Below are 13,561 nucleotides of genomic sequence, written 5' to 3'. Positions count from 1 at the left end.
TGCCGAAAAAAATTGAGGGAACATTGCATGGAACACAAAACAGTTCTTCCTGGAACCAAAAATGGTTCTTCAAAGGGTTATCCTATGAGGATAGCCGAAGAACCCGTTTTGGTTCTCGATGGCACTTTTTCCCCAAAGAGAATACATTCCACTAAAGCAGTTTCCTAACACAGAGGGCATTTAAATCAGTTTCAGCTCTTCGGGTGAAGAGGGGAACAGGCTAGCCATATACTGAACGCAATCCTCAATGATAACTCTCTGCTCCTTTATTCAATAAAAAATCCTGCATTTTACGGAAATTATCGTTCCTCTTGTGCCTACCTTTACCTCCCGTGGTCGTGAGACAACGTATGGCGACCATTAGACACTAATAGGCTACATTAGACTATTATGTTGGAATGGTTTAACATCATGAAAAATTATCTTCAATCAATCAGTGTTTGTAAAGAATTCTGACAGACGACGTTGCCCTATTACAGAGCTTTCGAATCCAGTGGTCACTACCGTGCCTAACGCTGCCACCTACATGCGGTAGGCGGCGACGCGACCAAGCAGACAGCGGCCGCGCGCATTCCTGCGGCTCAGAACGAGGCTGACTTTCTATCCAGAGCTCACCGCATACCGCTCCATTCATGCTGTGAGAAGCTCAAGACTCGGAACTCGGAGCTTTGGACGAGTATCGTGACAGCCGTGGAAATGTCTGCAAGTTTAAGATTTTAATCATGCTGAGGAAAACAAACCCCAAGATCACAATTATCCGTAAGTAGAGCAAAACTTTTCTGCAACAACTTGATTTACATTGCGGTTATTACAGTGTAATTTGTAGCGTAGTCCGTGGCTCCATTGAGTGACATTCCTTCTCTCTCCCCCAATGCTTCCCCCCGATGTTTCTATTCGTCGTGTCGTCGTATCAGTATAATTCGGATAGGCAAACGAGGACTCAATGAATGCGGATCTGGGGGATCGTTTTAGTTCAAGTATCTGCGATCTCTCAGTTTATTCAGGTTTGGGCACACCGCATTCTTTGCCAAAATGATTTAACGACATATTTGATATCATTGGCAAGTTGGTGAAGTCGACCAGTTACATTGTACGTGCCGAATGCATACAAGTAGCCTATCAAGCAGTCGTGTGTAGGCTTCATAGCTGGGGCGTTATCTCACATGCTTAATGCATACAGGTTAATAAAATAGGAGCTCAACGAAATTAATTGTCAACTCCATAACTTGCACAGATAGAGCTTGAGGTTTGCCACCGTATCATTGCCTGGAGAAAAATGAAAAATAAAATGGCAATTTATTGAAGTCATTTTCAAAGCTTTGACATGTCTTGGTGCGGGTGTATCCCATCTCATCAACATGCGCTGACACTTTAATGTCATCTTATGAAGTTTTGACACTGAATTCGTAGGTGACGGCTGGTTGGGCGATGTTGGATGTAGGTTAGCCTGTGCAATTCATTTAGATGCCGGAAAAAAATTGATAAAAGTGGTGGCCTATGACTATGCTGGAACGTGTTGCTCGAAAATAACATTGTCCACTTTAGACTCTCCGTCCAGGCTAATGCTTGATGGGAATGTAATTGGATGTTGTTGCTGAACGCATATTAGTGTTCAGACATCAGTGTGCCTATGAGATTCTTCTTGAAATGTGAGTCCTTGCATTTCCTCATTTATTTGGGAATTAACCATGGTGTTAGCGTTCCGTTTTTAGCTGTTATCAGTGGGCTATGTAGGAGGCTATGTAGCCTCTACTGGCTCTCATTCATTATTTTGAACCTTATTCTAAGTAGATAGAATAGTCTATTGATATGTTGTCGCATTTTTAGGATTCCCTATCGCAGTGTGTTTGGGTTTGTAGCCTACATGCATGCGGTGCTGGCCGTGGGTGTGCACCCATAATCTCTATTGATGTTCTTCCCACTCCCACAGCATATGCACCATTGGTAGGTTTATATCGCCTAATGTGTAAATAAATAGGCTACTATATGTAATTACATTTTTATTAGGATTGTATAGCCTACTGGTAGGTTATGTGATAAAGGGGATGCAAATGTGTTTTTAGGCTAAGCATAACCAAACAGTCACTCTTCTTATTATGGGAGCCTTATTGGAGTACTCCATACACTACCGCCCAAGTTTTGTTTAGCCTGCACTGTGGATTAGATAGCCTGTTTATTGGTAGGCCTTACTCATAAATAGCACAATGTGGATGCCAGGCTATAATAAGCCATCACTGGATGTAACAACCTTTATAGGCTATTCCTCCTCAATTTTCAATATTTACAATAATTTTGATTTAATTTGTACAGACATCTGTTAGATGTCAGCGCATTCATCTTGCTGAAAAAGTGAGCGATATGGGGGGGGGGGCTGCAGTTTTATAGATACAGTGCATTCGGAAAGTTTTCAGACCTCTTGACTTTTTCCATATTTTGTTACATTACAACCTTCTTCTAAAATCGTTTTTTAAATTTTTATTCCTCACACAATACCCCATTTATTTTGTAACTTTTTTAATATAATTGTATTATTTGTATATATATTTTTTTAACCTTTATTTAACTAGGCAAGTCAGTTTTAAGAACAAATTGAATAATGAGTAAAAACTTAACTTAACTTTAAATTTTATTTTATTTTTTACAAATGTATTAAAAATAAAAAACAGAAATACATTTTTTACATAAGTATTCAGACCCTTTGCTATGAGACTCAAAATTGAGATCAGGTGCATCCTGTTTCCATTGATCACCCTTGAGATGTTTCTACAACTTGATTGGAGTCCACCTGTGGTAAATTAAATTGATTGGACATGATTTGGAAAGGCACACACCTGTCTATATAAGGTCCCACCGTTGACAGTGCATGTCAGAGCAAAAACCAAGCAATGACGTAGAAGGAATTGTCCATAGAGCTCCGAGACAGGATTGTGTCGAGGCACAGATCTGGGGAAGGGTACCAAAACATTTCTGCAAGATTGAAGGTCCCCAAGAATACAGTGGCCTCCATCATTCTTAAATGGAAGAAGTTTGGAACCACCAAGACTCTTCCTAGAGCTGAATGTAATGCATAGGCTACAGTAGCCTACAATCTGCACATTTTTACAGTTGAAGTCAGAAGTTTACATACACTTAGGTTGGAGTCATTAAAACTCGTTTTTCAACCATTCTACAAATTTCTTGTTAACAAACTATAGTTTTGGCAAGTCGGTTAGGGCATCTACTTTGTGCATGACACAAGTAATTTTTCCAACAATTGTTTACAGGCAGATTTTTTCACTGGTAATTCACTGTATCACAATTCCAGTGGGTCAGAAGTTTACATACACTAAGTTGACTGTTCCTTTAAACAGCTTGGACAATTCCAGAAAATGATGTCATGGCTTTAGAAGCTTCTGATAGGCTAATTGAAATCATTTGAGTCAATTGGAGGTGTACATGTGGATGTATTTCAAGTCCTACCTTCAAACTCAGTGCCCCTTTGCTTGACATCATGGGAAAATCAAAAGAAATCAGCCAAGACCTCAGAAAGATTATTGTAGACCTCCACAAGTCTGGTTCATCCGTGGGAGCAATTTCCAAACGCCCGAAGGTACCACCACGTTCATCTGTACAAACAATATATAAACAAACAAAAGTATAAACACCATGGGACCACGCAGCCGTCATACCGCTCAGGAAGGAGACGCGTTCTGTCTCCTAGAGATGAACATACTTTGGTGCGAAAAGTGCAAATCAATCCCAGAACAACAGCAAAGGATATTGTGAAGATGCTGGAGGGAACAGGTACAAAAGTATCTATATCCACAGTAAAACGAGTCCTATATCGACATAACCTGAAAGGCCGCTAAGCAAGGAAGAAGCCACTGCTCCAAAACCGCCATAAAAAAGCCAGACTACGGTTTGCAACTGCACATGGGGACAAAGATCGTACTTTTTGTCCTCTGGTCTGATGAAACAAAAATAGAACTGTTTGGCCATAATGACCATTGTTATGTTTGGAGGAAAAAGGGGTGGCTTACAAGCCAAGAACACCATCCCAACCATAAAGCACGGGGGTGGCAGCATCATGTTGTGGAGGTGCTTTGCTGCAGGAGGGACTGGTGCACTTCACAAAATCCGATGATATCATGAGGAGGGGAAATTCTGTGGATATATTGAAGCAACATCTCACGACATCAGTCAGGAAGTTAAAGCTTGGTCGCAAATGGGTCTTCCAAATGGACAATGACCCCAAGCATTCTTCCAAAGTTGTGGCAAAATGGCTTAAGGACAACATAGTCAAGGTATTGGAGTGGCCATCACAACACCCTGTCCTCAATCCCATAGACAATTTGTGGGCAGAAGTGAAAAAGCGTGTGCGAGCAAACCTACAAACCTGACTCAGTTACACCAGCTCTGTCAGGAGGAATGGGCCAAAATTCAGCCAACTTATTGTGGGAAGCTTGTGGAAGGCTACCCGAAACGTTTGACCCAAGTTAAACAATTTAAAGGCAATGCTACCAAATACTAATTGAGTGTATGTAAACTTCTGGCCCACTGGGAATGTGATGAAAGAAATAAAAGCTGAAATAAATCCTTCTCTTTACTATTATTCTGACATTTCACATTCTTAAAATAAAGTGGTGATCCTAACTGACCTAAGACAGGGCATTTTTACTATGATTAAATGTCAGGAATTGTGAAAAACAGAGTTTAAATGTATTTGGCTAAGGTGTATGTAAAGTTCCGACTTCAACTTCAACTGTATATATATATGGCTTTATTTTTTTTTTTTAGGAAAACTCTTAATGTCTTGCAATTAAAAACATGTATCCACAGGGCAGAGAGAAAAGTGTGCAGTTTTATTGATACAGTGCATTCGGAAAGTATTCAGACCTCTTGACTTTTCCACATTTTGTTACGTTACAGCCTTGTTCTAAAATCAAACTGCACACAATTCCCCATAATGAAGCGAAAACAGTTTTCACGTTTTTTTTTTTTACAATTTATTGTGAAAACCAAGCCATGAGGTGGAAGGAATTGTTCATAGAGCTCTGAGACAGGATTGTGTTGAGTCACAGATCTGGGGAAGGGTACCAAAAATGTCTGCAGCATTGAAGGGCCGCAAAAACACAATGGCCACCATCATTCTTAAATTGAAGAAGTTTGTAACTCCCAAGACTCTTCCTAGAGTTGGCCGCCCGGCCAAACTGAGCAATCGGGGGAGAAGGGCCTTGGTCAGGGAGGTGACCAAGAACCCGGTGGTCACTCTGACAGAGCTCCATAGTTCCTCTGTGGAGAGGGGAGAACCTTCCAGAAGGACAACCATCTCTACAGCACTCCACCAATCAGGTCTTTATGGTAGAGTGGCCAGACGGAAGCCACTCCTCAGAAAAAGGCAGATGACAACCCACTTGGAGTTTGCCAAAAGGCACCTAAAGGACTCTCAGACCATGAGAAACAAGATTCTCTGGTCTGATGAAACCAAGATTGAACTATTTGGCCTGAATGCCAAGCTTCACGTCTAGAGGAAACCAGGCATCGCTCAACACCTGGCCAATACCATCCCTACGATGAAGCATGATGGTGGCAGCATCATGCTATAGGGATGTTTCGCTACAAATACCTAGGTATCTGGTTAGACTGTAAACTCTCCTTCCAGACTCACATTAAGCATCTCCAATCCAAAATTAAATCTACAATCGGCTTCCTATTTCACAACAAAGCATCCTTCACTCATGCTGCCAAACATACCCTAGTAAAACTAACTATCCTACCGATCCTTGACTTCGGCGATGTCATTTACAAAATAGCCTCCAGCACTCTACTCAGCAAATTGGATGCAGTCTATCACAGTGCCATCCGTTTTGTCACCAAAGCCCCATATACTACCCACCACTGCGACCTGTATGCTCCCGTTTGTTGGCCCTCGCTTCATATCCATCGCCAAACCCACTGGCTCTAGGTCATCTATAAGTCGTTGCTAGGTAAAGCCCTGCCTTATCTCAGCTCACTGGTCACCATAGTAGCATCCACCCACAGCACGCTCTCCAGCAGGTATATTTCACTGGTACCCCCAAAGCCAATTCCTCGTTTGGCCTCCTTTCCTTCTAGTTCTCTGCTGCCAATGACTTGAACGAACTGCAAAAATCACTGAAGCTGGAGACTCATATCAGCTCACAGATCACTGCACCTGTACATAGACAATCTGTAAATAGCCCATCCAACTACCTCATCACCATATTGTTATTTATTTTATTTATTTTTGCTCCTTTGCACCCCAGTACCGCTACTTGCACGCTCATGTTTATTCCATGTGTAACTCTGTGTTGTTGTCTGTTGTCACACTGCTTTGCTTTATCTTGGCCAGGTTGCAGTTGTAAATGAGAATTTGTTCTCAACTAACCTACCTGGTTAAATAAGGTGGAATAAAAAAACATAAAAAAAAACATTTTTCAGTGGCATGAACTGGGAGACTAGTCAGCTTGAGATGATCTACAGTTTATTATAAAAAAAAATGTAAATCTGTTTTTGCTCTGTCATTATGGGTATTGTTTGTAAGTTGATTGAGGGAAAAAAAACAGTGAAGGGGTCTATATACTTTCCAAATGCACTGTAATGTCACGCTATTCTTAATATTTTGTCATTAGGCTGTGAGAAAATGTTTCTGTTTTAAAGCAAATTTCCTGCAATTCTAAACAGTTTGCCATGGCCTGTGACACAACATGGACTCAGGGGTGGACGTAACATAGTAAATGTAAATCTGAGACTCTCTGACTCGTATGATACAGTATGTTATAAATTCCAAAATGTTAGCTAGGTGGCTAATGCTAATGTTAGCTAGGTGGCTAACGTTATCTATGCTAGGTGTTAGCGGTTAAGGTTAGGGTTAAGCTTAGAAATTAAGTTAGGGGAAGGGTTAGCTAACATGCTAACTATTTGTGAAATAGTTAAAAAGTAGTAAGTTGTCCGTGATGAGATTTAAAAATGCAACCATTGGTTTACTAGACGTTCACGTTATTTAACATAAAATACAGAAATATCTAATTTACTTAAGTATTCACACCCCTGAGTCAATCCATTTTAGAATCACCTTTGGCAGTCATAACATCTGTGATTCTTTCTAGGTAAGTTTCTAACAGCTTTGTCCACCTGGATTGTACAATATTTGCACATTATTCTTTACAAAATTATTCTAGCTCTGTTACATTGCTTGTTGATCATTGCTAGACAGCCATTTTCAAGTAGATTTACTTCAAAACTGTAACTATGCCCTTTCAGGTTATTGTCCTGCTGAAATGTGAATTTGTCTCCCAGTGTCTGTTGGAAGGCACACGGAATCAGGTTTTCCTCTAGGATTCTTCCTGTGCTTAGCTCTATTCCATTTATTTTTATCCTAAAAAAACTCCCTAGTCCTTGCCGACAAGCACACCCATAACATGATGCATCCACCACCATGCTTGAAAATATGAAGAGTGGTACTCAGTGATTTGTTGTGTTGGATTTGCCCCAAACATAATGCTTTGTATTCAGGACATAACGTTCATTGCTTTGCTACATTTTTTTGCAGTTTTACTTTAGTGCCTTATTGCAAACAGGATGCATATTTTGGAATATTTGTATTCTCTACAGGCTTTCTTCTTTTCACTCTGCCATTTAGGTTAGTATAGTGGTGTAACTACAATGTTGTTGATCAATCCTCAGTTTTCTCCTATCACAGCCATTAAACTCTGTAACTGTCTTAAAGTCACCATTGACCTCTTGGTGAAATCCCTGAGTGGTTTCCTTCCTCTCCGGCAACTGAGTTAGGAAGGACCCCTGTATCTTTGTGTGACTGGGTGTATTGATACACCATCCAAAGTGTAATTAATAACTTCACCATGTTCAAACGGATATTCAATGTGTGCTTTTTTATTTTTACCCTTCTACCAACAGGTAGCCTTTGTGTGGCTTTGAAAAACCTCCCTCATCTTTGTGGTTGAATCTGTGTTTGAAATTCACTGCTCGACTGAGGGACCTTACAGATAATTGCATTTGTGGGGTACAGGGAGGAGGTAGTCATTCAAAAATCATGTTAAACACTATTATTGCACACAGAGTGAGTCCATGCAACTTTTTTTTTGTCTTCGTTACGTGAGGAATCACTCAATGTCATTGTTAATCAATTACTGATGATTCATTGAAATAGTTATTTTCACCTAGCCTGTTTGAAATGTTTTGTTAAGATATAGAATTAATCTCAATAATAACAAACTATTCTTTGGTTATTTTTGTCCCCTTTTTTCACTATCCTCTCTTTCAAGGCTGGTCTGTCAGGGATAGTGGAGCTTTTAAGTCTGAAATGTTTTGAAGCTGGCTTTGCTGTAAAAGGGCACCTAAATCAAAGGGACAGAGATTGAAATAGGTTCTCTTTCAAAATGTTCAGGGGGAAAATGACAGGTGCAGAAAATGGAGGAGACCGAAGTGTCCAATGTGTTCTGATCAAACTCACAGTATGTTTAGAAAACAGGCTCTAACTCAGTGATTAGTATTCAGTTTTATTTTTGCCACAGCAAGTATGCCGTTTGTTTTCTCAAATTCAATTTGAATATTTAGTGGATGGCCTGCAAGGTTTTGTCAGGAATAAACACCCTTTTATTAGTACTTATTCCTCAAAGCTCCTTTCTCTACAAAACATGTGTTTTGATTGTTGTCCATACAGTGCATGTGGCTCAAAGAGGACCGGTCCATTCCATGTTATTGGAGTAGTAAACCACTGTCAGTATCCCTGCAACAGCACCCTGGCAGATCGTCACCATTGTCCCTTGCCTGGCTACCCACCCACATCTCTCCGGCCAACTGACGTTTCTTTTCCACAAGTCTACATTTGCCTCCCTCCCCGACAATTTCTAGAACTCTAACACATTGTGATCCTTCTGATTGGTCCCTGAAACCGATGGGTTGGGCCTACGTGTTGTCAACTTTGATACTCTGATTGGTTAGATTTGTTAGAGACCATCCAATCACTTATTCATTTGTTTTTGACAATGCCCCTCATTTTGTTGTCACACAACCCAATTCAACGTCTATTCCACATTGGTTGAATGTAATTTCATTGAAATGACGTGGAAACAACGGTGATTCAACCAGTGTGTGCCCAGTGTGAAATTCTTCAAGGATGGCAGTAGGTAGCTATCGATAGAGCAGCGGAAATAAATTCAGGGTGAGTCGTCAGGCAACATCTCCCATCATCCTTCACAATTCACATCATATTATAGCCCTGGGCCATGGCCAAATTAGTTTTTTTCCTCACATAGTTTTGAGACACATCTCCTATCCTGATCCGCTGTTTTCCTTGGCTAGCAGAAAAGAGGAGAGGTGAGGGGAGGGGAGGAGGGGAGAGGGGAGGAGAGGAAGGGCTTTCCTGGGATGACGAGTCTGATGGTGACTACGACAGTGACAGTGTGGGCAGGTGCCTGGGAACATCTTAGTCAGCATGCATAACACTCCTCCTGATTAGGACACTGGCTTGCCCACCTCATTTTGTTGAGTGCTTAGTCAAAGGCAAAAATGTCTCTGTGTGTGGTGTGTGTGCGTGTGTGCGTGTGTGCGTGTGTGTGTGTGTGTGTGTGTGTGTGTGTGTATGAGCACACATACCTCTAAGTGGAAGTTATTATTACACTACTCCAATAATAATAAGGCTGTTCCAATGACCTTGGAGTGGTTTGATAACATAGTGCTAGCCTAGCCCTATCAGGACTCAGTGTTCTTATCTGGACTAGTGTTCTAACGCACTCTGCTGTTGGCTCTGTATAGCAGCTCAGAGACGGGTCTGGACTGGGTACCGAGGCCTCAAGGCCAGTATGCCCCCCTGTCTAGCTCAGATGCTTCGAACCTCCTAGTGGGAGGGAGCTTTGCACCTGAAAAGACCCTCTCCCCCTACCCCCACCGCTACTACTCCAGGATCCTTCTCTGTTTCAATATCAGCATATCTCTCAGCCTTATCAGTCCGTAGATCCAGGCTAACACATATACACTACCATCTGCTGCCTGCTATCTCCTATCATTAGCTTTTGCTGTTGTAGCATTCTGTGAGAGGAGGCTGTAGAAATGCATGGAGATGAATTCACTCAACTCATTTCCTGACTTATGCTGTTTTATCTTTCCAAATGTATTTTGAAGAGTGTTTGTTTAGTGATCTCAGCTGAGACTAGCTGAGGAAGCTCTGCTCCAGGCAGGTCGGGGTTCCTAATGAGAACACCGCCACACTAAGACATTTGCTGCTACATACTGTGTGTGTGTGTGTGTCTACATTGTGTGTGTGTGTGTTTACACTGTGTGTGTCTACACTGTTAGTGTGTGTGTGTGTGTGTGTGTGTGTGTGTACAGTGTGTGTGTGTACAGTGTGTGTGTGTACAGTGTGTGTGTGTACAGCCTTCTATGAATTATTCCCTGTTGAGAAACTAAAGTAAAGTCAGTAGTTTATTCTTTGAAAGAACTCAGCATTATTCGTATGTGTTGCTAATTTACTACTATTACTTCTAGATCTTTATTTTGTCATTTTCTCTCTCCTCTCCGATATACTGCATTAAGTCTATTACCAGGCTGCTGCTCTGTGTACAGAGGGCTGTGAATAATTCAGCAGGCCAGGTCAGGTCTGTAAGTAAGACTAATAGAGAGTGTGGCTCACAGGACGAGCCTGGCCCTGGGGAGGCCCGGTGGTAAGGACACCACTAGTCCAACAAATCATCTCTCTGTGGGGACAGGACAGGGAGGACAGACCTTGTTTCTGGAGGGAGGAGAGGGGAGCGTAGAGGGGGTGTTCCCCCAACACTAGCCTCCCTCAGCTGAGTCCCTCCTCAGTCCCTAGTTCACCCCCTGTCGGAGTACTGTGGCTGAAACGGCCTTGTGTTTATTTGTTTATCACCACAAGGATTCACACTTCCCCGCAGCAGCAGCAACCCCCTTACGTTCCCTTCCCCCTGTCTGTCTGTCTGTCTGTGGCTATTGTCCTTCCTTCCCTGTGGTGTTTGCCTCAGTGCTGAAGTGACTGACATCTGGTGTCATCACAACACTAGAAGTGTCGAGGGATGCTGTCTTCAGAAGGGGATATGGGCCTGGGAAACAGGGTGAGGGGTAGCTTGTTAACCACTCTCACAGCTCTGGGGCCTCTTTCTCTAGGTCTCTATCCTTCCCTGTCAGATACATTGTTTAGGCTCTAATGACATGGGACCAACTGTGTGTGAGGTGTGGTTGAGTTCTGGTCCATATGTGGTCATGTCCTCTGACAGCATTCTCCACTGTCTTTTGGACGAGCAGTGTGTGAGGTGAGCTGTGGTTGAGTTCTTGTCCAGATGTCATGTTTTCTGACCGAGGTCTATACTGACATTGGACCAGCAGTGTGTGAGGTGTGGTGGGGTTCTGGTCCAAATACGGTCTTGTCCTAAGACAGTGGTCTCTACTGATATCTGCAGTGCAGACCAAGGAGGGGTGAAGTGGTGAAGTGCAGACTGCTGTTCGTTCAGTAATCTCCTAATTAATACCCCATTAAAGGATTTGAATTAGCCTATTGATCTGTCTGGGAGGGATGGGTTATCCTGCAAACCGCAACATGCAGGAAAAGGATATTTCCCTTCTCCCTTTGTTTAACTCATGTATTTATTCATGGCTTTGTCCTGCTCCTCCTGATGTATCACGGTGCAGTCCTAAGCCCCCTGCTCGCTGCCGCCACAAGGCCTGAGACGGTCATAGGGTTTGCAATCCTTGCCTCCATGTCTGAGCAGAGGAGCTCCCAGTCCCATGCATCTGATGGACAGTTGGCCAGGCCAAGGCTATACTTTTCCAGATCTCTATGTGTGGGATTACTCTCTCCACACACACACACACACACACACACACACACACACACACACACACACACACACACACACACACAGACACACAGACACACACACAGACACACACACACACAGACACACACACACACACAGACACACACCCAGACACACACACACACACACACACACACACACACACACACACACACACACACACACACACACACACACACAGCAAAATGGTACCACCATGCATCGCCGGAGGAATGTGTGAAAACGTGCACCCCTTCTGTGGGGATGTGAAAGAGTTAAGTGAAAGGTCAAAATAAAGAGTGCCATTTTTCAATGTTACCATTCTGGGTGACCTATAATTTACCAGGCCTTCACGGATTGGGTTCTCAGATCCTCAAAAGATTCTACAGCTGCACCATCAAGAGCATCACTGCCTGGTAGGGCAACTGCTCGGCCTCCGACCGCAAGGCACTACAGAGGGTAGTGCGTACGGCCCAGTACATCACTGGGGCCAAGCTTCCTGCCATCCAGGACCTCTACACCAGGCAGTGTCAGACGAAGACCTTAAAAATTGTCAAAGACTCCAGCCACTCTAGTCATAGACTGTTCTCTCTGCTACAGCACGGCAAGCGGTACCGGAGCACCAAGTCTAGGTCCAAAAGGCTTCTTAACAGCTTCTACCCCCAAGCCATACGACTTCTGAACAGCTAATCAAAGGGCTACCCAGACCCCTCTTTTACCATGCTGCTACTCTCTGTTTATAATCTATGCATAGTCACTTTAACTCTACCTACATGTACATATTACCTCAATTACCTCAACTAACCGGTGCCCCCGCACATTGACTCTGTACCTGTACCCCCTGTATATAGCCTCGCTTGCTATTTTACTGTTGCTCTTTAATTATTTGTTACTTTTGTCTTCAATTTTTTTACTTAATACTTATTTTTTTTTAAATTCTTAACTTCCTTAAAGCATTGTTGGTTAAGGGTTTGTATAAGTAAGCATTTCACTGTAAGGTTGTAAGCATTTCACTGTAAGGTTGTAAGCATTTCACTGTAAGGTTGTAAGCATTTCACTGTAAGGTTGTAAGCATTTCACTGTAAGGTTGTAAGCATTTCACTGTAAGGTTGTAAGCATTTCACTGTAAGGTGAAGGTGTTGTATTTGGCACATGTGACAAATAGCATTTGATTTGATTTGATTAACACAGCTTCTTCAACACCACTGGCTGTTCTGTGTCGCTGAGCAACGCTCTGCTCTAGTTTAGTAGTTAACTGGTGTTGCTATGACATGCAGGGATGTAGCACCAGCCCAGGCAGTCTTCTGTGTTCCTGTAACGTGCTGGTTGGACATGGTGTGGAGAGAAGCCAGTCAGTGATGGTGTGGAGGGGGAGGAGGAGTGAGTCATGGGCTGAGAAACATGGCCTGTTCTAGGGAACATCGGCAGTGTGATTCCTTTAGCAGACCTGGTGTGTGCAGACGTTACCCAGCAGGCTTTGAAGCCCACTTCTCCCCCCTCTCCTTCCCCCTCTCTCTGCCTGTCAGAATGGCCTGCTCTGGAAATGATTATACTGGCAGCCCAATGAAGGCCCTGGCCTGCTGTGGGTCCCGGGCCGGGGTCAGGGTTCACATTCCTTCCTCCTGATGAGATTCTCTTCACATGTTTCCCTGCTGACCATCATAGTTCAGGGGAGAAGGAGAACAGACCAGCTGTGTGCCTCTGGCTGTCTCTGTATGGGAGGTGGTTTCAGG

The 13,561-nt window shown here is 43.0% G+C and overlaps 1 protein-coding gene across 2 annotated transcripts in view; it reads left to right on the top strand.

Moving 5' to 3' along the window:
- Positions 1-524: 524 nt before the first annotated feature.
- Positions 525-13,561, top strand: part of plxna1a (plexin A1a) — a 266,753-nt gene continuing 253,716 nt past the window's right edge. For both annotated transcript variants that reach the window (XM_036988339.2, XM_036988338.2), the window contains exon 1: positions 525-759. The gene's annotated coding sequence lies outside the window, so the exon portion shown is untranslated. The remainder of the gene's footprint in view (positions 760-13,561) is intronic.

The sequence above is a fragment of the Oncorhynchus mykiss genome, chromosome 9, assembly GCF_057628025.1.
Source record: "Oncorhynchus mykiss isolate SJ-2025 chromosome 9, ASM5762802v1, whole genome shotgun sequence".
Lineage (NCBI taxonomy): Eukaryota > Metazoa > Chordata > Actinopteri > Salmoniformes > Salmonidae > Oncorhynchus > Oncorhynchus mykiss.
This window is presented reverse-complemented; position numbering and strand designations above follow the sequence as displayed.